Source organism: Jaculus jaculus, chromosome 12 (genome assembly GCF_020740685.1).
Source record: "Jaculus jaculus isolate mJacJac1 chromosome 12, mJacJac1.mat.Y.cur, whole genome shotgun sequence".
Taxonomy (NCBI): domain Eukaryota; kingdom Metazoa; phylum Chordata; class Mammalia; order Rodentia; family Dipodidae; genus Jaculus; species Jaculus jaculus.
This window is the reverse complement of record NC_059113.1, coordinates 80,900,863-80,926,057: the sequence shown is the minus strand read 5'-3', so window position 1 is coordinate 80,926,057 and position 25,195 is coordinate 80,900,863. Positions and strand designations below refer to the sequence as shown.

Genomic DNA, 25,195 nt, shown 5'->3' with positions numbered 1-25,195 from the left:
CTGAGCAACTGCTCATTGGCGGACGGGGCCGTCAAACAGCACGTCACCAGGGCAGCCGGGCGGGGCGGGGCCGAACGGCGCTGGGCTGCCCGGGTGAGTGTGAGTGTGAGAGCGAGAGCAGCCCGCGGGTCCCGAGGCGCCGGCTGGGGACTCTGCCGCGGAAAGTTCCCAGTCCCCAGCCGCAGGTAATGGGGAGGGAATAGCAGAGGTTTCCCCGTTTGCATCAGCAACTACGAAAACATACTAGCAGCAGCTGCGGTCGCCTCTCCAGGGAGCGGGGGTTTCCAGTGATGCTAACGATTCATTTTTCCTTTTAGGTATTTTCCCTGCCACTGATCATGGAAAAGAAATCAACAAGATGGGGCAAAAAGTTGCACAGGGACTATTAATGGGCAGGGCTTACTTAATGCAAGGGCTCTCGCAGAGATACTCAGGACAATTAAAAAGTGGATGTAAGATGGCATGTGTCAATCAGAGTATGGGAGGTCCGAAGGGACAGCGTGGAAAGGAGTGAAGAGATTGGAATGTGGAGGGAGGGGGCGGAGGTGGGTCCCTAAAAAGCGGAGGGATTCGCGCTAAGGGACGTGGGATGAAAGCTTCCATAGACGTGCAAACGCGTTGCGCGCCCTCTTTCCTCCCTAAATGTATATCCACAAAATGCTTACCAAATAGATTCATTCACTCATTTGGGGACGTGGCTTCGAACTGTGAGTACCTTGCTCACGGACTGAAGAGTTTCATTTGAGCTCCCGCAGAGAACTCTGTCATCCGCCATCCCGGCTCTCGGGCACTACCCGGCGCTGCCCGGCACTGCTTCCATCCAGTATCCCTGCGCCTCGTCTGGCCCCGCGCCAGGCAGTGGCTGGGGAGCGCGGGCTATTTTTCTGCCCCCACCCCGCCTCGTTTAGGCAATTGAAGAGTCCTTCCCACCCCCATACTTAGAGGACTGCAGAGGGTGGCGACTATTCTTGCCTAGCCAGGGGTCAGCTGTCTGGATGACGACCGCGGGCGGGGCGGTGAGCCGTGCGGTATACACGGCCCAAGCGTGCAGCGTTGCGGGTATCCGCGAACAGCACGTTTGCACCCTCCTTCGCGGGCTCGCCGGCCTCGGTCCTCCCCAACCAGCGCGCAGTGCTCGGCGTGCGGCAACGCGGAGCCGCCCAGGGACTTCCGAGCGACTCGCTTGGCCGGCCGCGAGTGTCCATAGCCCAGGCGCGTCCGCACGCCGGGTTCCTGCCGTGAAGTTACTATGCGTCGCGAACTCTTCAGTACTCAAGAGTACCCTGAGTGCCAATCCTCCGAGGGGGTGGGGGAACACATCCAAGTATACCTTTTAATATTAATTAACGTGGTCCTTGCAAGGAATGAGGTTTTATTCAGCACAGCGGCCCCTGGGCAGTTGCTTTCTCACGCCCCAGGATAGGAAGATATCCCTAGCAGCCTGGTGGGAATAAAACGACCCAGAGTAACGCCACTGTAATCTGCAGGAAAAGGGATTCCTCCCCGACCCCAAGGTACGTTGCCATTGCACTAGGTAGGGCGTGAGGAGCGCGTGGCCCCACGCGTGACGGCACAGCGAGGCACGCTTGGACGAGTCCCTGGAGTCTGTGTGGACCGCCCTTTCCCCTCCCCCAGCTCTCGGCTCTTTCTGAGAGATGGGTCCTGCCTTTGAGCCGGTGGAGGGAGAAAGGGAGATAGCAAACATGGCTAATCTCCTTTTCCAGCTGCAGTAAGTTGACCGCCCGCCAAAGTCGAGCGAAAAACCGCTGCAGTTAAAAATGATGCTCGCGTCACGTCTGCGGCCGAACCCGGAGCATCGCTAGGACCTGTGGCTCGATGGAAAGGGGACCACAGAGTCTCTCAATGTTAGTACGGTATTGCATCTGTGCTCCCCCCACCCCCTCTGCTCTCAGCCCTAAAGGGTTGACGCGACACCTTTCTAGCTCTTCACGCTGACTCATCAGAAACCCGGAGCCTTGTCACAGCCACGGTAATGTTCTGTGTTCATTTGCAAGTATGGAAACACGCGCGAGCGCGCGTGTGTGTTTTTGTGTACGCACGCGCGCGCGCGCGTGTTTTCTTGTGTGAGACCTGCGGCCGGATGGAATGCCACGTCCGGGTTCGTTTGGGAAAGGCTGTTTCCTAAAATGCCGTGAAGTTTGAGCTAACTTAGGTCGTTTGCAGAAAGCCAGAGAGCTTCCAGAAGTGGAAACGAGAACGTGGAGAGATGGGCAGACTTTCCTGTAAATAATCACCGCATCCACTGAAACACTTGAGCTGTTTTTTTTTTTTGGGGGGGGGGGGAATATGGTTAAATGGGAACTGGATCTGCAAACGTGGGCTACCGGCGTCTCCTAGTGGCGAAAGCTGAAAAGGGCAGGCTAGAGATTTTTGCTTTGGAACAATCATCCTTCCATCTTCCATAGGGATCGCCTATTGGGGGCTCTGCGGTATTCTGTGGGTCTCCGAGGCCGAGGCCAGTGTCCGCGCCAGAGATGCCAGGACAGTCTCTTGCATAGCTCTGGCCCCTCGGACTTTTTAGTCTCCGCCGCACCGGCCCAGGACCGAAAGGATGACAATGGGGGGTCTTCTGGACCTGGTAGAGCCAAGCCTGGTCCTCGCCCTCCAGGGAAGGCGAGGAAGCACCAGGGCGATAGCGACAGCATTTTGGTTGCAGCCAACACTCAGGGCATTATCGCACCGTCCTTAACGTGTAGCGATTCAAAGAAACCCACTCTCATCCAAGATTCAACCGTCTTTAAAAATGCATTTTATCTTAGTAGAGATGCTTCTCTCTGAGTGGCAATCCGGTACATCCTCTCACTTCTTTTTCTCTTTACTCTCCCTCCCTTGGATACCGGGATTTTGCGTGGTTACACTCTCCTACAGCAGCTCTGGTGATGAGGCTGACGACCTCCTTGAAGATTATCCAGTATGCTCTGCTTTCTTGCATCCCACTTTCCCGGTAGGGGTCCAGAAGCAAACCTCCTTGCACAGATCGCCTTCCTCCCTAAGACCCCTGCTTTCCCAGGAGCTCCAGCTGTCAGAGCAACAAACCGCAGGCCAGGACTGTGGAGAGGGAAGTTCTTTAATCACTTGCAAAAAGATTATAAACATCAATATTTTTTTAAAGTCGTGGTTTGTATGTGAGAGGGGTAATGCATGTTCATCTACTTTATTGGGACGATGTACAGCAGAAATCAGGGACACGAAGGACCTCAAACTGCATTTTAAGGAGCTTTGCTCCTAGGTAGTGTGATTGTTTTCTTAGCTACCTGTTGCTGGAAAGAGAAGAGAAACACATTTGTTAACTGGCTTTGGATAAATGAGTGTTTGCAGTGATTTAACATGACTCCAAAGCAATTTGTTTCTAAATCCTTTTATTATTGCACTGTGCCCAGAGTTGAGAGAAAAGGTGTGTTTTTTTCATCTTTTTTAAGAAGTGGAAAGAAATGTTTTAAAAATATTCACAAGGAAGGTTTCAAATGTGTCAGGTGAGCCCAGGACTGTGGTAGATGATTCCTGCCATTCAACAAGCTCATCCCAGAGGTCAAATGCAACGAGCCAGCTCACTCACTGCAGGTTCTACAGGTAACCACGAGGTCGGTTTGTAGGCGCTAGGAAAGAACAAGCAAGCTTTGCAAACAACCTCTCAGACAATGTGTTAGTCTCTGTTCACCTGTAGCAAAAGATGAATGTTGACTAAAATTTCTGGAAAGGATTTACAGATTGACTCAGGTAACTAGTTAGCATATTGGGGCTTTGAACTCACCAGAGAACAAACCCTTTAGTCCTTGTTCTTTGAATTGAACATGGCAAATATTGCAATAAGCACCTTTATCTCCAGCTTCCCGGTGGAAATGGGCTTCTCTGTTCTTTTTAATATTGGTGTGGCTTCACATCTCATCTTTTTTTTTTTTTTTTTCAGTTATCAAACAGGGCCAGTGTTTTGTTAAACTCTAAACAGTGAATTAAAAGCACTGAATGAACTCAAGTAGTTCTCTAATGCAACAGGACAAATTGCACTTAAGCAATACATGAACAAGAAAATGATTTATGGATTTTCAGAATGGTCTGAGCAAATGAAAGCAACATGAATTATATATCCTAATGCTCACAATATCATTTCCTAATAATACTGCTTCAACTCAGATTTTATATTCTCTTCCTTTCTATAAGAGAAATGGATCAATAAGAGGTCTAGGAATATTTTTTAAATTAGGCAATGGCTATGGCTTTTGAAACTGATGCCAAATATATAGATGTATATCATTTCTCTAGATACTTGTGTGGGGGGTAATGAACATTGAGTATACTTTCTTGCCAAATCCTTTCCGTAGTGTGCTGTGAGTAGTAAATAGTGTACTGAAGATTTATGCTGTTCCATGGCATCTTGCAGAATGCAAAGAAACAGATCTGACTTAGAATGACAATCTTTATTGCCTCATGGCCTCTTTTTTTTCCCCTGAAAATGAAAAGGCATTACCTCATCTTCCCCTTTTCTTCTAATGCTTTGGATATTGCAAAGTCTAGTTTTTTTTAAATGTCTCTTAGCCTCTTCATAGTTTAGAATTGCTTTATTCCTTAGGTTATTGGATGCATATATAGGTTAATTAAAAGGTCATGCACTTTAATATCTTTTGTTGTTCCTTTATTTATCAGTTTTGGCTTATTTTGAACATTATAGATTCCATGAGCTGTCTAAAATTACCTTAAAAATCAGAAACAATGTTATGTGGTGCCTTTGTTTGGAGTTTGGAAACTAAAAAGGGCAAGTTATCTGAGTAATGACGAGTGATGGCTTCTAGCATTTTCATATAACCATTGATAGAGTTTAGAATAGGAACTTCTTCACTGGAGTATGGAGTTTTAAGTGAAGATAATATCTTTCCTACATGGCATACTCAACTAAAGGAAACTGCTAATCACCAAGAGGCCTCTAGAGTCACATTATTAAGTTTAATCTTAATTATCTAGTTTTATAAAAAAAGAAAATGAAAAACAAGTCAGTGAGTCTCAGTGTATGCTTCTGACAGTCTTAATAACCAGTGTTACTGAAAGATTACTGAAATCAATGATGTGATTAGGGTTGTAAATAAGAACCACAAGACATCACGTTTGGAAAGCCAGCTGCTTTGCTAACAGGGAAATGTGTGGGTTTTACTGATGGGACCCAGAGGCAGAGACTGGAGTTTTAAACATTGAGGTCGATATAGAACAATTTCAAAAATTAATTGCAAGTCCTGATTAAGTTCATATGAGGAAGAGAGAAGTTGTTCAGAAGTGGCTCTCTTTCTTTCTTTCCCAGTGGTTCCACTTCTTATTTGACAAGGCTATAAAGCCAGCACAGTTCTAGTGTTTGTCTGGTGTGTATAAATAGTTTTCTTAAGGGAAGCCTCTTGATCTTATAAATACAGAATGAGATTACTCAAATTGAGATTGGGGTTACAAGCCACACAGCTGTATGCTGAAGGGAGATGGGCACTAAGAAAACATTATCAAACTTGGTTTTAAAACTGCATGAGTAATTAAAAGTACATCACGATAGTAAATCAGAATGGATGGTTAAACTTGTTTTTCTGTGAAAAGATATCACTCTCTGTTTCATTGACTTGTTAGTGAAACTGTATGACAAACTTGATTTCCTTGGTATCTTACATGGATGGGTTAGTAAAGCCATAGTCCAACATGCTTTATTTTATTGCATTTTTTATGTATTTTTAAATGAAAGCAGTTAATGGTGTTAAACAAATGTTATGTACCAAGATTCACTTATGCATAATATTTGTGCTTCCTCATCTCTATGTTGTATTTTCCTACATTATTGATAAGAACAGATAGAGTAGTCAGAATTTAAGTAACTCCTGATATTCATATAACATTTGAATATATATATATTCTCATGTTCATGTCTAGGCTCATTTTATTATACTATTATAATTCTTAAGTCAATCTGGGTAGATTAATTTAGGAGATAATCTAAAAAATGAGTTAATTTTAATATGTAGTTCATTCAGGTTTTGTAATGATGGGAGCACTAATATTTTCATTGTCGACTGACCAATATATCATTGAGTTGCATTATGGAGGGCTTTTGAGAGTTTTCTTTTTATTAGAAAATCAAAACTCAGGTACATTTTCCTATCAGATAATGATATGATAAGCATCCATTCTTTTTAATGTGCACATATACTTGATACAAAACCTATAGATTAAAAAAGAACCATGGAAATAATTAAAGCAAGCATCTAAAAGGAAGGCTCCTCTTTCCTGTCTATTCCTGTTGCTCTATTCCTGTTCTGGGTTAATGCTAGTAGTATGGCCTCAGTCTGTTAATCTCTCCAGTGTTTTACAGCAAGGAGAACACAAGAACTACCCTTACTTTAAGCATTATAAATTTTGGGGTTTATTTTGTACATATCTATGAAACAGTCTTTAATTTAAAAGAGCAAGCATATTTTGTTGAAAGAAAATTGAGTAGTTTCTTCTTCATTGCTACTATAAAAACTTTTATTCAGAAAAATTTGAAAATTGAACAAATTTATTTGAAATTTAAAAATGGAAATTATTTGTGCTGGGGGAAAAATACAAAACAACTTCAATTCTGAAACAAATGATTAAAGGAAGATGATTAGGACGACATAATCACTGTAAGTAAAGTGTCTATTAGTGGTTTGAAAAAGAACCCACAAGAAAAACATCACATTTATTTTAGAACTATATTCAGTAATTCAGAATGTGAGTAATGTGGGTTCTGTAGGGGCTACGTATATCTTTTATTTCTTACCTTACTGTCAACTGTGGAGATGATTAAAGTGAATTATGAAGACCAAAAACATAAAGATATAAACAAAATTGGCTCAATTCTTTGTTTCTCCAACTATATGAACTTGGCCAAATTATTTAAATTCTCTGAAATCCTTGTTAAAATATGTGGCACCTTCTGAATGTCTCTGATTGCATGATGCTACATTGATCTAAAGGAGTCATTGTGGGGCTTAATCTGAAGTGATATATGTAAAATTCTTGGCCCACAGCAGAGTCTCAGGACATGTTAGCTATTAGTATGTCAAGATGCTTTGAATTGGTTAGGTCATATACTTTTATTTATTGAGAATAGTTATTTATTTATACATATTTACTGAGAATAATTTACTCTAATTTCCTGGGCTTTTATTTTATTCTATTATTTTTATCAAATATAAGCTATTTACTACACAGTTACAAAAATTTACTTTTTCTTATTTTATAAGAAGTTATAATATTGAATACTAGAAGAAAATAACAGTTGAAGATGAAACTAATTAAATATAAGCTTCAAACAATAAAAGTTAATGATGAACTTTTCCCAAAATATCTTGCCATGTTTTAAAATCTTATTGATTCTTTTTGACATAAACTTAAAATCTTTAGAAATTAAAAATGATATGATTGAGAGCCGGGTGTGTTGGCACACACCTTTGATCACAGCACTCGGGAGGCAGAGGTAGGAGGACCGCCATGAGTTCAAGGCCACCCTGAGACTACAGAGTTAATTCCAGGTCAGCCTGGACCAGAGTGAGACCCGACCTCGAAAAACCAAAAAAAAAAAAAAAAAAAAAAGATATGATCCAGCTGATGACTGAGAAATATTTAAAAGTCCATTTTGATAGGAAGATAGTCCTTTAATTTCAAGAGATTTTTCTTTTCCTGATTGTCAAAATGTAAGGATTGCAGTACCTTTGTTTAAAAGTGATGTTTTTTCTCTAGTTCTTTATTATAATATCCCAAAACTTCTCTATTCATGCTTATAAGTATGAAAGTAGCTCCAAATTTAAAGCAAATTAGTGAAAAATCAGTTAAATAGAACAAGTGCCTAAGAATATCCAATTCTGAGCTTTAAAACCAGTTGTACTTGGCTTTGACTTATCTCTTTCTGCACCTTTATGACACTGTAGTTCAGGCTGACCTGGAATTCACTGTGTAGTTTCAGACTGGCCTCAAACTCGTGACGACCCTCCTACCCCTGCCTCCCAAGTGCTGGGATTAAAGGCATGTGCCACCATGCCTGGCAAGAAAATTGTTCTTTACACCTCTGGGCTCTGCTAACATTCATTTGAGTTATAGCTTTTGACAGATTTGGATGATCAAAATTTGGCTGCATAACAAATAAAGATATATTGAGTTACTGAATACATGCCCTTTTAACTTTTATAATTGTCAACATGAAAAGATAATTTTAGCATAATATAGTCAATTCCATACCAGTGTTTTTTTTTTTTTTTTTTTTTTTTTTTTTTTTGGTTTTTCGAGGTAGGGTCTCACTCTGGCTCAGGCTGACCTGGAATTCACTATGTAGTCTCAGGGTGGCCTTGAACTCTCGGCGATCCTCCTACCTCTGCCTCCCGAGTGCTGGGATTAAAGGCATGCGCCACCACGCCCGGCTAACACCAGTGTTTTTAAGAAGGCATATTTGGCATGGGTTTTTGAAATTGGTTATTTCAAAGAAATGTTATTTATGCTAAGCAGTTTGCCATACATGTTTGTAAGTGTCTAAAAAAAAAAAACCTTGATTTTATGCTGGAAAGATAGTCCAGTTGCCCTGCATACCTAAGAACCTAAGTTCAATCCTCAGAATACATGTGAAAAACAAAACCAAACAGGTGTGTGGTACACTTGTAATCACAGCACAGAAACATGTATCCCAGGGGATCATTGGCCAAACCAGTCTTGCCTACTTGGTGTGTTCAAGGCCAATGACAGAACCATTTGGGGGGCGGGGAAAGGTGAACAACACCTGAGGAATAAAGACTGAGGTCATTCTCTGTTCTCAACATGAATGAGCAAATAAGTGAACACACATGCACACACATAAACACACACGTGCATGCAATCATACCAACACACACACATTGCTCATGCCATGAACACTTCAGGTCTCTCTTGCAACTAATAAAATAAAATGAGTTGCTTGAAAATTTAACTACTCCAAATGATATATCATGTTTGATTTCCTCTTGTTCTGATTAGTTTCTTCATTTGTACTATGCTGGATGTTGTAAATTTAAATAAATTGAAAAGGAAGTTGAATTGGTTTGATATACCCAAAACAATGCCTGGAACTGCATGCCGCAGGGCCATCCATAGTCTAGCTTCTGTATTCTTCATTCTCCTGAAAAGGACATATTTTAAAGACTGGATATATATTTCTGCATTTCTTCTCTTAGCATGAGGAATAACCCCAGGTTTTTTATTATGTAACTGACAGATTCATCTTGCTTTTAATTTAGATATTATGAGGTATGGAAATACATGTGCAATTAATTCAGGCAGGCAATGGTTATTTTCTTTTTTTTTCTTTTTACTTTTTTCTTTTTTTTTTAATTTAATTTATTAGTTTTCTTTTCAGTAAATACAGGCAGTTTGGTACCATTGTTTAGGCTCATCTGTGATCTACCCTCTCGCATTGGACCCTCCTTGTTGATGAAAATGGGTCGTGCATTGTGGAGTTAGCCCCCAGTTATTGGTATGATAAATGTCTCTGCAAATCATGACCCAACATGTGACTCTGACATTCTTTCCACCCCCTCTTCTGCAAAATTTCCCTGAGCCATGTTGGGTTCATTTTTGGTCTGCTTCAGTGCTGAGGTGTGGGGGCCTCTGAGGCTCTGGCTCTCTGATTTGATAGGAGTTAATTTTTCTCTGCGTAGGTCTCCTTCCTCTTTGTGCTGGTATCCGGTTCACAGGAAAACATCACCCTTGCTTGTTTGGCCAGTTGTCCTTAGTTTCAGTTGGGCCCCTTTTGAGGCATGTTGGGGCAGCTCTCTTCTTAGGATCTGCATCTATCTGGAAAAGAGAAGCAGATTCTCCAAGGGAGAGTAAGTTAGCACCCGGAGAATTGAGATAACACTTACTCTTTTGATAGACAGTATGATAGGTGTAGGCCCTCTTATACCCCGTGATTGATGGTAGCTTGATACTGTAGAGTGGGCTTGTGTTTGGGTATGGTTCTGACTTGTTTCCCAGCTCCAGCTATGGGTCTAGTACCACTGAGTGGATCAGTTAGCCAAATCAAGAGCAATTGGTTCCTCACCATGGCTGTGTACCACTATATCACTTGTGTGGGCATCACATCAGGTTATTTGTCGCTAATTAGGTTACACAATGCGTTGCTTGGACAGATCTGGGTCGTTTCCCCCAGTCGCCCATGTAGCACCTTCTGGCACTAGACACGCTGACTGTCTGGAGACTGACTCTCTCCTGGCTTCCAGCCATGTCATTCCATTTTACGCGTCAGCTGCGTATGGAGTCTTCAGCAATAGGGTCTTACCACTGGCCTTTGGTAGGTCATCAAGTACTCTGACAGAAGTCTGTCATTGCTTTGGGAAACCTTGTAGGTTTCTCTGATCAAAAGCTCATTGTGGATGGTAGGCCCAAGCTGGAAGTGGGGGTTACAGGTCAGTGTCCACTAAGAAATTGAGGAGAAACATAACTACTATACAAGAGTTAGAGAGAAGAGAGATAGCAGGGAGAGGAGGAAGGCAATGGTTATTTTATATACTCAGAATTAAGAGTCATCCTGTGAGGTTATTCACAGACTATATATATATATATATATATATATATATATATATATATATATAGTATCATGTTTGCTTGAACATTATGGGTTAAGTAGATGTATATATTATTATTTATGTTATTCCTGACATTTATTTTAAATGGGCTTAACCTTGTGCCTTTCATGGCTACTCTAGATGCCAGGAGAAAAACAAACCCCTAAGATATGTGAAACAGAAGTGGGAGGCTTTTTTGATGACACAAGACACTAAAGGAAAATTATCTTGTCCCTGGAATCCCATAGAACTGCTGATGGACTAATGGAGATTTTGAAAGCTTGAATGAATTTGAAGCTTAAATATTTTGGACTGTCTCCCTTTGCCTCCATCGGTAATTCCCTTCAGACCATGGTTTGGGAAGAATGGAATTAAAAATAGTAGTACTATTATATATTCTCATTATGAGGATTTTTGAAAATATTGGTCTTAGTGTTGAGATTACAGAAAATCTAGAAAGACTTTTATGTCAGTGTATGCTTAAGAAGCTGGTTTTGGTTTCCAAGTGGAGTGACTTTAAAAAAAAAAATTATTCCTGAGGTCTGTTGTTTTTCATATGCACACCTTACTTTGACAAATTACCTACTGTTTGAAAAAACTCAGCTCCTGAGTATTAATGTATTTTTTTAAATTCTTATTAAAATTTGCATTGTATTTTTAAAAGAGTTTTTATTTGTTCATTTTCACGTTAGTAAGTTGCTCTTGATCTGGTTAAGTATATTTTTCTAGGCCTGGTGTAATATACAGTTATGTCTTCACAGCAAGGCTTTTGATAGGTTTATAGATGGCTTCTTACAGATAAGTTGTTTATTTAAGTCAGTCTGGTGATCTTTGCCATGAATAATATTAATATTTTATAGCATAATTATTTTGAATAACATGACAGAATTAAGATATATGGAGACGAGGAAAATATTTTTTCCATGATAGGGTCTCTCTAGCCCAGACTAACCTAGAACTCACACTATAGCTCAAGAGCAGCCTTAAATCCATGTTGATCAGCCCACCTCAGCCTCCCTAGTAGTGGGATTAAAGGTGTGTGCCACCTGGCCTGTGAGTTGAGGAAATTTAATAAAATTTCAAGTCAATATTTCATTATGAAAAAGAAAAAAATTCTTCATTTTCTCTCTTGAAGTTAGTAGCTTGAGTTTAGCTGACATTGTTGTAACTAATAGAGTATGTATTTAAAGTTAGTGTGTGTTATGTATTTAAAACGAGAGCATGCTTAGAAGCATAAGGTCTGGTTTACTCTTATCTTGCAGATTGTGGGAAAACAGCCATTTCTTACTTTGTTCTTAAATTATATTCATACTTATGGAGATAATCTTTGCATGTAAAAGCCAACATGTAAAATGCCTTATGATTTTTTAACTTAATAATTGTGACTAAAGTAGGTAGATGAAAAATAAAGCTATAGTATTTAATAACAACTATTTAATAATATGGCAGTGGTGTTTTACATTAAAATTTTGTTTACTCTTTTATTTTGTTCATGTATATTTGTGAAGTTTCTGCAATCTGAGAAGGAAGTGTTATATTTCAGTGAATTGTAGGTGGCAGTATACACAGCCAAATTGTTTGTGCTATAGCAGGTAGATAAAGATTAAAAAAAAAAAAAACTGGTAAACTATTTCCTTTTATTTTTCTTGGTGTTGGGAAGTTTATGCTAAATTCATGATTTATTATTAAGCTACATCCGTGACCTTGGCTGATAATTCTATATTTAACTTTATTATAGCTCTAGTCCCTTTACTAACCCTCCTGTTCTCCTGTTTTTTTATTATTCACATTAGAACACCCAAAGGAATATGCTGTTGAGAAGCAATTTCAGTCTCAAATTTAGTTTTGAAAAATAGTTAAAAGGAAGTATTTTAGAAACATAACTGAATTGAGATATGTTGGAAGGAACAAACTCACACTGCCCAAGAAACCTAATTCTACATTGTGAAATTAAAGCAAAAAGGACTCATAAAATTATACATGAAAGCAGTGCCAATTTTATATTCTGTCTTTGTCATTATTTTAAGAGTTACAAACAAATGAGCTTTGGTTGGTCCATTGTAAACAGGCAATACCTCCCTGATTTACTATCCTGACATCTAATCTGTTTGAGACACATAAGTGCAAAATTGCTGTTCTTAATACTTGATGTACACCCTGACAACATCAGGTTTCTGATAATGAAAATAAGCTTACATAATGTAAAGAAATAGAATAAATCTTGAGCTGATGATTGAGAGCTACAGAATATCTTCCAGGGAGAATAAGATTAACATGGGAAGAGTCCATCAATACATAGCTTCAGAGTCAGAGTGCCTGAACAGAGCAGGAGAGGAAAAGTGAGGGTCTCACATATAAGTTGAATTATGTGCCCTGTAGTTTTCCTGTGCTTTTACTTGAAATATGTAACTCTGTAAATGTTGCATTCTGTTTCCCTTTAACTAGAAATCCTGTTACCTAACCCAAAGTCACCATTCGTCCAGAAGGAAATGGAGAACTCCTTGTTATTTTATCAGTGTAGGCTAACCTGACAAATTCTCATCCCTAACAAGTAAGTCATAGTTGGTTTCTATTTGCACTGTCTTGAATATGGCTTTGACTTCTCTTCACTATAGTTTGCTTACTTTAATTTTTAAATATTTTACTTATCTTTAAAAATATTTTATTTATTAATTTACTTATTTTAGATAAAGGGAGAGGATGGGTGTGACAGAGCCTCCAGCCACTGCAGATGAACTTCAGATCCCTGTACCCCCTTGTGCATCTGGCTTATGTGGGTCCTGGAGAATTGAACCGTGATCCTTTGGCTTTGCAGGCAAATACCTTAATGCTAAGCCATCTCTCCAGCCCCAAATATTTTACTTATTTATTTGCAAGCAGAGACAGACAGAGAAGAAAAAGAGAGAGAGAGAGAGAAAGAGAGAGAGAATATGAGTACTCCAGGGTATCTAGCCACTGTAATCAAATGAACTCTAGATGCATGCATGAGCTACTTTGTGCATCTGGCCTTATGTGGGTACTGGGAAATCAAATCTGGGTCGTTAGGCTATGTAAACAGGCACTTTAACCACTGAGCCATCTCTGCAGGCCCTGTTTACTTATTTTAACATACTCAGTGTATTAAATAACAACTTATTGGGCTGGGAAGATGGCTTAGTTGTTAAAGGCATTTGCTAGTAAAGGCTGCACATTATGGTTTGATTTCCCAGTACCTATGTAAAGGCAGATGCAAAACATGGTGCATATGTCTGGAGTTCATCAGCATCTGTCAAAGGCCCTGGCATGGCCACACTTCCTTTCTCTCCTCCACACCCTAACACACTAATAAAAAATATTTAAAAAATAAATTTCAGACCAATAAGATATTCCTTATTTTAATATTTTCATATATAGCTATGATGGGTCACTTTTCCTAGAGGGATTTGGACAAATGGGATGAGCTGAACCAAGATCCCTTATTCCCATGAAGGAGTTGGGAGACCAAACCCTATAAAATTAAGCCAACTCCAATGGACCCCCAGCTCAGCTCTGGGGCCATGCTCATCTCAAAGAGAACTTTTCACTTGCAATTATGGTAATGTTTCTTCTGCTTTCTCTGAACTTTTGAATCTGTCTTTGTTTCCAGAGCTTCTCCATCATTGTTAACTTCAATAAATGGATCCATGATGCCCCTGACCATGGGGAAGATTCTCCACCCCTGCAAGATTACTACTGATGTAACCTTGAGGAGGAGCCTTGTGGATCTTGTAAGTTTTAGGAGCTTCCTGGTACAAACTTTGTTTTCCAAGCCTTAACAAATTTTCTTTTTCAATTTGAAGGAAATAGCTATGCAATAAGATGCTACCTAAACATAAAAATTGTAAATATTTGTAACGTATTATATAAGAATGTGAGATTTAATACATGTATATATTCCATAAAGTTTAAATTAGGTTAAACATGCCAATCTTTTCAAATGACTATCATTTTTTGAGGTAAAAATATTTGAAATACTTTCTTGTGTTTTTTGAAATATGTAGTACATTGTTGGTATTCCTGTTTGTTCTTCCCACATCTGCGCTGGCCAGCATTTTGGACAAATTGGTTACTATCCCAAGGAGATAAGTAATTATCACTGAATCTATTATGAAATAATCAAACTTTAAAAAATCTTGGTAGCAGTATGTCTTTACATTTATTCCTGTTCATTTTGAAGGCCATTAAAGACAGATTGACAAAATGTGTCTGTTTCATCAGTACCTTCTACTCAAATTTAATTTAATTTAATTTGTTTTTTCAAGGTAGGGTCTTGTTCTAGCCCAGGGTGGCCTGGTATTCATTATGTAGTCTCAGGGTGGCCTCAAACTCATAGTGATCCTCCTACTTCTGCCTCCCAAGTCCTGGGATTAAAGGCATGCAACATGTTACAATGTAGTTTTATAGATTTTGGACATTTTGAACATGCTTCAGTATTTGGTTTTAAGATAGTCATAGTTTGGTAAACCAAAGTTTCCAAACTAAGGGTTGATTGACTTATTAGGGATTTGTGTTTGTGGAGTGATGTAATGTAGATCCAGAGCTAAATTTTCTTGCACCATCTTCAGATCCCTCAATGTCACCATCCACATCTATATTTGATCCAATGCCTTTGTGACTATCACGGGAAACCTCTGAACATGTACTAACTTGGCAGACACAAGCCTAAATTATTTCAAAAGCTCAGAATGTCATCAGATATACCTCACACCTATAGGAATACTAATAGCGATTCTTTTACTTTGCAATAGCCTACCTGTTTGATGTTTTCATCAATGTATTTGAAAAAAAATTACCTTTTTTATGACTTTCTTCAGTTCTGTAATTATATAAACCACATGAAACCATTTCCATGCCACAATATGTTATTTTAGACAACCTGAACCTGCATTCATGGGACATGGTCACTTATATTTGACTCCAGAACAAATTGTTTATTATTCCTTTGTATGCCATAGCTGTTTTTCTGTGTGGACACTTTTCAGAGAACCAAAGATACTCTGTACATTGCATAAAATTCACTTTAAAAACAAAGTGAAGACATGAAAATCAGTAAACATAAGAAATGAACTCAAAGTTTTCTGTGTCACTCTGAGACATCAATGGGCCATGGATTTAATTGGCTCTATTTTTGATGTGTGCTTGTGTATACACACTATGTGTAGTGTGGTAAGTGAATGTTCATTGTGAGACATAGCTTTTTTAGGCAGTTAAGATGACTGGGACCTTGCAAATAAAAAGCAGGAATGTCCCTGGGCTTTGCTAGATATCAGAGAGGAAGCTAGATATTTTTATCTCTTTCCTAAAGAAGTTCCCTACATGTTGTCCCACAAACAATCTGAGCCTCTTATGGGCAGAAGGTCCCAATTCTTAGAAAATCTAATCCTGACATTTCAGTTGGTCAAGTTCAGCCTCCAGAACTTGTTATCATGGCTAGCCTCTTCCTCAGCCAGATTCTAGCAAAGACCAATCAGCTCTCTCTCTGGCTCACCTAAGCCAGAAGGTAAATCCCACTACAGTAGGTTATAAATATGTTTATAAGAGGAGGGCAAGCTCTATGGGCTGCCTAACCACTCCTGAATCTTCAGGTTCTGGTGAATTTCCCCTTGTCTTGTCCAGGCTGGGATGAGATAAGGGAGAACCCCCTAAATCATACTCCCACATGGGCTCTTTAAACCTTCCTGCCCTTCTTTGTACTTTCTTTTCTAACTCTCTTTTTATGGAGTCTCCAAGCCCACCACATGGGCTCCCACACCAAGTGGTTGTATTCATTTTCTTTCCCTTGGTTCTGTACTTCCCTCAATAAATATAATTTATTTATCCTACTTTGTCTTAGCTTATGCAATTCTTTGGTTAGAATTAGACATAAACCTAAGGGTTTGGGGATCAAAGACTCTATTCCTGAATACCTAACATCCCATTTCAGCTGTATATATGTGTTTGTGCAGATGTGCTTGCATGCATGCTGAGGCCAGAGAAGAATTTCTAGATTCCTTCCTGGATTCTCTCATTCCTCATTATGTTTTTTTGAGATGGAGTTTTCTGTCAGATTGGATGAACAGTGATTCTCTTGTCTCTGCTTCTCATAGGACTGAAGTTAGCAGGCATGTGTACCCATGTCCAGCTGCTTACATGGGTGCCAAGGATTTGAACTCAGGGAAAATCAGGCCTTCTCAGGTCTTCATGCTTACATAACAACCATTCTTACCTATAGAATCATCTCCTCAGTCCCAGTTGTCCCTGATTTTGAACAGTTTATATTCCTTCATAGTTTATGAGACAATTAGCATGGTGAGAATGAAGATCTTTTCACACAAAAGAAATGTTATGCTGAAAGCTACTACATTCTCACTGGACATAAATATAATTATACTGGCTGAGATTTCAATATTTTTCAAATAAATTTCTTCCAGGAAATGTTGATACTGTAAATACAAAATACAGCTGAATTAATTTTTGCATATTTGGCCAAATAAAAAAAATCACTTAGGTTGTATCTGCATAATTCTATATGACAATATAGATATCAGGTCCTTGAGTTTTATAAACTCTTGTTTATATAACATAGAAGAAAACTGATAACTTGTCAGTTCATTTTGAAATGCATAATAGCAAGGGGTTTTGTATGCTTGATAAAATCATTCACCCAGACCGTTTCCCCCAATACTAAATTAGTGGGAGAACCACTAAAATAATGGCGTGAAATGGTAGCAAGAAGCCTTTTAATGTTTTAATGTAGGAAGGGTTGTCTAGATGTAGAATAGGTTTCCTTTTTTTTGAGTCTCCTTTTACTTTTGGTAAAAGCATAAGGTAGCATTTAAGAATGTTTCATTGAAGGCAAAATACTGGTTTAGGGCATTGAGTCCCCAGCAGGAGATCTTTCAGGAAATTTCTTGTTTACCTTAATACAATCCTTATTATCCATGGGGAGCTGATAAACAGCGAAACAAAAGGAAAGGAATTAAACACAAAGAAAAACCTAGTTATTACTTGAGCAAATGAATTTCATGGAGAAACTGACTCCTGTGAAGTGTGTCCTCTTGAACTCTAAAAGCTCATCTCCACTGACTGTCTTCTTCAAAAATCTGATTTTCAGTCAAGTGGTAATATAAAGGCTGGATGCCATGAGCAGCTCTGGAATGGACCCTGTGTCTAGGTGTGTCCCCTGTATATACTTTGTTTTCTCCTAGAGCCATCAATTCTGTAATGAAATAAGCAGTGGTCTTAGAACAAGCCAAAGTTTGTGCATGCAATGTGTGGAACTGCATAGTTCACTCTTTATTGCTGTGATCCATCAAACTTTGTTTTGCTGAAATTTCAGTGTTTTACCAGCATACCTAACAAATAAGTCTACTTATCTATCTGTTTACTTTCTACATTTATATACTCATAAAACCACCACAACAGAACTCTGAAATAAAATCCTACTTTATACACTGTTATAAGAATACTTTTCATTGATAAAAGTGTTCTAACCAGGGTGTGGTGCTATGGTCATATAATCATAGCATTTGCATGAGGAGACAGGAGGACTACAAGACCCTGTCTCCAAAAAAAGAAAAAAAAGTTATCCTGCAAGACAGGGGATAATGTAACAGTGTTAGAATAAGTACCACATATCTGAAGCAGAATTCAGGTATTTATAGATTACAGATGTACATAAATAAGTAAGGAGAGATAGCTGGTAGTAAGAGCACAGGCAGATATATCCTGGATATGTGTGAAGTAGAAACCTACATAAATTCAGTGAGTGCTTCATATATGAAGTTCACAGTGATGACATGACTGCTGCCATTGGTACATTATTTCTTTCATGGAAAAGAAAAATCTTGTTGTCTGTACCACTTTTAATCAGATACAAGCAAACTTATTTTGGAATGATATCAACATACTAGCCCAACTTTAACTAGATAATAATAAAACATCTTGATGACAATAATGATTTAAGTAGGTTGTAACGTGCTTCATTGTTTTAAAAGCTCTTTGGTAAAGAAAATAATTTTGAATGCATTACCTTATTGTTAGATTTTAATAAGAATATCATTACAAAATAACTTTTACTTTTTTAAATCATCCATGTGATGGCAAACATTCTTATTTACCATACCTGATTTGCTACATACTTTTTATAATGAAGAATGGTCTTGCTATTATTTCTGGTACAATGCAATGAATGCCCTTACAATCATTCAAAACACTTGAACCAAATCATTCTTATGTTCCTTATTAAAATATATTTATTTATGGAGATAGACAAAAGAAAGAGAAAGACTCATCTTTCTGTACTGCAAATTAAATACAGATGTATGTGTCAATTTGTGCATCTACCTTTATGTTGGAACTGAGGAATTAAGCACAGGTCTTTAGGCTTTACAAGAAAGTACTTTTAAATGCTGAGCCATCTCTTAAGCCCCCATTCTTATGTTTCTATATGAAGATTTCTGCTCTCTTAGAAACTTTATGGAAACCTCATCCACACTTATCTATACATGTTGTACTTCTAAATTAATTTTATCACATGAATGTGGGGCAGTGTGCCTGGGTTTCAGTAAAAAAATCATTAAATTTCACTGGGTGTAGTGGCACTCAGGAGGCAAGGTAGGAGGATTGCCATGAGTTCAAGTCCACCCTGAGAGTGTATAGAGAAGTCCAGGTCAGCCTGGCCCTGAGTGAGAACCTACCTCAAAAAAACAAAAAAATCATCAAATGTCATATAATGTCTTTGTAGGAGAAATGAGAGCAATACAATTTTCTATGTTTAATTATCTTATTTGTATCCCCAGAAGTTTCCTGAGTTGTAAAATTTGAGTTAGCTTGTCTTTAGTTAATTGAATCACAAGATTTTTCTCACTCATTTGAATTTCTCCCTGTTATCACTCTGTTTGGTTGTGTTTGCCTCAAAATGGCTCCCTGAAAATTTCAAGACTCTTTGGTTATGCTTAAATAATAACATTGTTGAAGTTTTAAAATTTGTGGTCAAGTATTAATTTCTTATCAACCCCATGTATATATTTTATGATGAAGAAATATTAAAATATGAATATACATCACATTGATCTCCAAGAGTAATGATTCAACCTGAGACCATACTATTAGCTGTTTTCACTCTCTAACCCACAGGGATGCAGGACATGTTTTACAAGAGAGTTCCTCTTTCCCAGATAATTGTAGTGTTTACTAAAAGAAACTTTACCTACTGCAGCTGAAGATTTCTCTGAAAGGCAAATCCTAATTTAGAAGTGAGTGAGTAAAAGGCATTATGCTTTTAATTACTTTCTAAGAGAATCTAATCTTTCTCCTTTGTGAGTATTCTAAATTAGATTAAACTTTTGGGGAGAGACAAAGCCAAGTGTAGTAACCAGAGGAGAATGTGTTCAAGCCAAATCTAATTTACCAGTACTTTTATGGACTGAAGAAAACTAAAAACAAACAAACAAAAACCCAAAATAAATAAAAGCCCAGCAGCTTCTATTGCAGGTCAATTTTTTTTAATCAAGAATTTTGTTCATTAATTCAGCTCTTCACTCCTCAGAGAATGCCTTGAAGTTACAAAACTGAGTAACCTTTTATTCTATCATTATAGTTAAATCCTTGGTCTCTTTCAATTTACTGTGTCCCATTGGTTTCATGTAAAAGTTTTACCATTGATAATGCATGACTTCACCCAAGGGCCATGATATTTTCCTACCGCTTTCTCTGACAAAAAGTCAATAGTATTTTTTCTTAATATGAACATGTGACAGGAAGAGCATGGGTTGTCATACTGAAATTTAGTGGTAATATGCAAGTCAAACATGGGGAAACCCTTTTGGTCATGCATTTCCCTAGTCAGCCTCAGTGGAAATTATTTTTTTCCTTTTTATTTTTAATCATAATCATAATAGTGACATTTTCCTAATGTAAAATACTGGAATTTTAGAGAGGTATTTTTAAGGTTGGTGGGCAGGTCAAAAAAGATGAGAGAAGTCAAGTGCTCCAATAACTTCAATCTGATGCCATGTACTTAAGTTCTTTACCAATAACTAGAACTTTCAATTTCTGTGAAATTTATAGTTTGCAAGGGGAGGGATTTCATTTACTTCATATTGGCTTTTCCCTTGAAGCACTTCAGAATTGGCAAGTTTTTAAAACTATACTATGTTAATGACTATGCAACCATATCTCTCTCTGTTTCTTTCTCTCTCTATTTGTTTTTTGAGGTAGGGTTTCCTTCTTGCCCACGCTGACCTGGAATTCACTATGGAGTCTCAGACTAGCCTCAAACTCACAGTGATCCTTCTACCTCTGCCTCCTGAGTGCTGGGATTAAAGGCCTATGCCAGCACACCTGGCTCATCTCTCTGCTTCTTTTTTTTTTTTTTTGGATTTTTGAGGTAGGGTCTCACTCTGACTCAGGCTGACCTGGAATTCACTATGTAGTCTCAGGGTGGCCTCAAACTCACGGTGATCCTCCTACCTCTGCCTCCTGAGTGCTGGGATTAAAGGCGTGTGCCACCACGCCTGGCTTCATCTCTCTTCTTTTAACCAAAAATTTCTAACACCTTTAATCTGCTAATGCTTCAACTTCTTCTTTTGTGTGTGCATATATTTGACTATATGTGCATACATATGTGTGTGTGTGTGTGTGTGTGTGTGTGTGTGTGTATGTATGTATGTGTGTGTGTGTGTGTGTGTGTGTGTGTGTGTATATATATATATGTATATATATATATATATATGCATACATACACACTATGTGAGTGTGTGTGTGTGTGTGAGCATGTGTTTATATTGCATTTATTTGCTTGTCACTTTGATGCAGTTTGGGGCAAAACCAGAAAATCCACATTCAACCAAAACTCAAAGAATTTGACTTAATTTTGTAAAAATTATCTACCATTCAATTTATTTTTATGATTATATCTCAGGTATGCCATATTAATGACACTGTTATACTTAAGATAGCACAATGCTTTTGTGAGGTTATAATGATATGATGTTTTTAAATCTGATTTTTTCCTTCCCTAATAAAAAGTTGACATAAAAATATCAGAGCTGGAGAGATGCCTCAGTTGTTAAAAGCACTTGCTTGAAATGTCTGCCAGCAAGTACTTTTAACTCTAGTACCCACATAAAGCAAGAGGAATAATGTGGCACATGCAACTGGTATTCACTTGCATTAGCAAGAGGGCCTGGTATCTTCCCTCTCTCTCACTCATATAAATGGGCATTTTTTTTCACATTTTTATTAACAACTTCCGTGATTATTAAAAAAATCCCATGGTAATACCCTCCCTCCCCCAACTTTCCCATTTGAAACTACATTTTCCATCATATCCCCTCCCCATCTCAATCAGTCTCTCTTATATTTTGATGTCATGATCTTTTCCTCCTCTTATGATGGTCTTATGTAGGTAGTGTCAGGCACTGTGAGGTCATGGATATCCAGGCCATTTTGTGTCTAGGGGGAGCACATTATAAGGAGTCCTACCCTTCCTTTGGCTTTTAAATTCTTTCTGCCACCCCTTCCGCATTAGACCCTGAGCCTTGGAAGGTGTGATAGAGATATTACAGTACTGAGCACTTTGGTTATTTCTTTGGTAAAATATTTTTAAATGAAAAATTTATATCAGACTGAATTTCTTAATGAAATCAAATCACTAGTAATACCAGCATAATGAACTTTTTGTGATTTTCAAACTTAGATATAAGTGATTAGTATTATTATATTGAATATTTAGACTTGGTAAAATTGTTGCCACTGTTCTCACATAATTGTCAGATATGGTTAATGCCTCCTAAAATATTGCTATAGTTGAAATATACAGTAACTACATACAGGTAGAAAATTCAGGTTAAAAGTTATGTCAATTTAATCTCTGTAATTACTTAGAGATAAGAACATTCTATTGAAATGGGGGTAAGCAAGGAGGAGGATAAATAAAAAGAAATCATTTAGCAGCAGTATTATTAGCTGTAGGGAGCCAATGCAGATGCCATTACAAGATGATGCTGGCTTCCCGCCAGTCTTGAGGTAAATACTTCCTCATTTAGGCAGCAACCTCCCTTGAGGTTGTGCATGCGCTTGATGCACCTTGTCCTGAGCCTATCCCGTGGCTCCTGTGGGTGGGTGAGCCTATGGCAGCCAATCAGCAGGCGTCCCATAGTATTCTGCCCTATAAAAGCAGCTACACTCCTGCGCCCCTCGCCCCTTGCCATCAACTTTTCTGTTAACCAAGAGGCTCTCCAATAAAGTGTGATTGAGAAGGATCTTTGTCTGATGGTCGTGCTTTTCCTGCTGGTCAGGGGCTCGCCGCAAAGTGGTACCGAAACCCGGGAACGCCGGGTGTTTTGTGGTCACCAGGCAAGGGGCCGAAGAGGATCCAGAACTTGACACACGGAGAGGAAGACGTCGGAGAGGAAGACGTCGGTAAGTCATCCCCAGTCATAATGTTTTTTCACTTAGATCCCTACCTGATCCTTGTTATTTTCATTCCTGTGTGGTTTGTTGTCCTTGTCGTTTGCTGTGAGCGCAACATGGGCAACTCAGAGGACAGAATTGGTAAGGGTACACTGTCGTTTTGGCGGCTGATTCACTCTTGCTTAAGTAAAGAAAACCACATGGAACTTATTAGAAGGGGACGGGAAGTTCTCGCAAGGCATCAGGATAGCCTTTCTGAGTCAGATTCAAATGGGGAGTCAAAAACTAGGCCTAGAAAAAGAAAGAAAATAAAAAAGAAGGGATTAAACAAAGAAAAATGTTTACAAGATGAGCTCAGAGAAACAGGTAAAATCTATAATTGCCCCCCCCCCCCAGGGGGAAAGAGGAGCCTTTAACAGGCTCTATCCTCCCATTGAAGAGCTTACACATGCAAATGTACTTGACACAGATAAGGAGGCTAGCTCTGATTCTGCAGAGGAGGAAGAAGAAGAATTATTTAAAGGGGAAGAGGAAAGACTAAAGGAGGCCACCGCCTGTTATAAAAGGGAGCAGACAAAGGGGCCTAAAGGCCAAGGGTGTAGTCCTTTACAGTCGATAGAGCCTTCCGCACCCCCACCCCATAACACCCCTGGGGACACATGCCGCTTCATTAAAACAAAAACCTCCCCTGGCTTTTCCCTTGAAGCACTTCAGAATTGGCAAGTTTTTAAAACTATACTATGTTAATGACTATGCAACCATATCTCTCTCTGTTTCTTTCTCTCTCTATTTGTTTTTTGAGGTAGGGTTTCATTAAAACAAAAACCTGGTCGTGGCTGGCCTCTGCTAGGAGGGGCTTCTATTATGGCTTCAAGAGAAAGAAAAAAAAAAAAAAAAGGAAAAAAATTCCTTGGGAGCCGCACTCTCCAATATTTTCCATAGCTGGTAGCCCGACAGGCTTGTTTGGGGCTTAAATATTGCTTAATACACTTTGCAAAGCTACCTGACAAACTCATCATCCCCTATACTAAGGAACAGGTAGAAGTTTTGTCTGGCACTGTGGATGATTGGAGCATTCTCATGTGTGCTTTCCCAAATGTCATAGATAATCATTATCCAAAGAGCCCTATTTTGTCCTTTGTTGAAAATAATCTGGTTTACTTTCCTAAAATCACTGTTCAGGAGCCTATTACATCAGCCCCTGCCATCTTTACTGATGGCTCAAAGTCTGGTCGTGGGGCCTACCTGGTACAGGGCTCAGAGCCTATAGTAAGAATGTTCAGACCTGACTCTCCTCAGATTGTTGAATGCTTAATAGTCTTGGAGGTATTTCAGACATTCCCCACTTCCTTTAATTTGTTTACAGATTCCTTGTATGTGGCCAATGCAGTGGCTAATTTAGAGATCGCAGCTTCAGTTCGCTCCTCTAGTTTAGTGTCTAATATTCTATTACAACTTCAATCTTTAATTCTGCAGCGAACTTGCCCATTTTATGTTTCTCATATTCGGGCACATTCATTACTGCCTGGCCCCTTATCACAGGCTAATGACCTCGTGGACCGGGCCACTAGGCTCGCCGTGATTTCTCTGGAAGATACAAAAGCTTCAGCTACTGAATTCCATAGATTATATCATGTTCCTGCAAACACCTTGAGAAAAAAATTTTCGATTTCCAGAAATGAAGCATGAGACATTGTAAAATCTTGTCAGTCTTGTGTCACCTTTTTACCCTCCCCACATGTGGGCGTTAACCCTCAAGGCCTACGTCCTGGAGACCTTTGGCAAATGGATGTGACACATCTTCCAGAGTTTGGAAGATTAAAATACCTACATGTCTCAGTGGACACGTGCTCAGGTATTATTTTTGCCTCACCATTGGCAGGTGAGAAGGTCTCTCATGTAAAAACTCACTGCCTAGAGGCCTGGGCTGCTTGGGGAAAGCCACACTGCCTAAAAACTGATAATGGCCCAGCGTACTCATCTGGTGGCTTTCGAGCCTTCTGTGCCCAAATGCAGGTTGCACATACCACTGGCCTTCCTTACAACCCACAAGGTCAAGGTATAGTAGAAAGAGCCAATAAAAGTCTAAAAGCTCTTTTATTTAAACAAAAAGGGGGTATAGCGGAAAATGCAACTCCCAAGGAAAGAGTGTCTTTAGCCCTTTTTACCCTTAATTTTTTAATCTT

The 25,195-nt window shown here is 39.0% G+C and overlaps 1 long non-coding RNA gene across 1 annotated transcript; it reads left to right on the top strand.

The window, feature by feature from the left end:
- The first annotated feature begins 77 nt into the window (after positions 1-77).
- LOC123453531 lies at positions 78-22,954 on the top strand. Its single transcript, XR_006632878.1, has 4 exons — positions 78-185; positions 13,041-13,146; positions 14,221-14,341; positions 22,895-22,954. It is a non-coding gene; the product is annotated as an uncharacterized LOC123453531 (long non-coding RNA).
- The last annotated feature ends 2,241 nt before the right edge of the window (positions 22,955-25,195 follow it).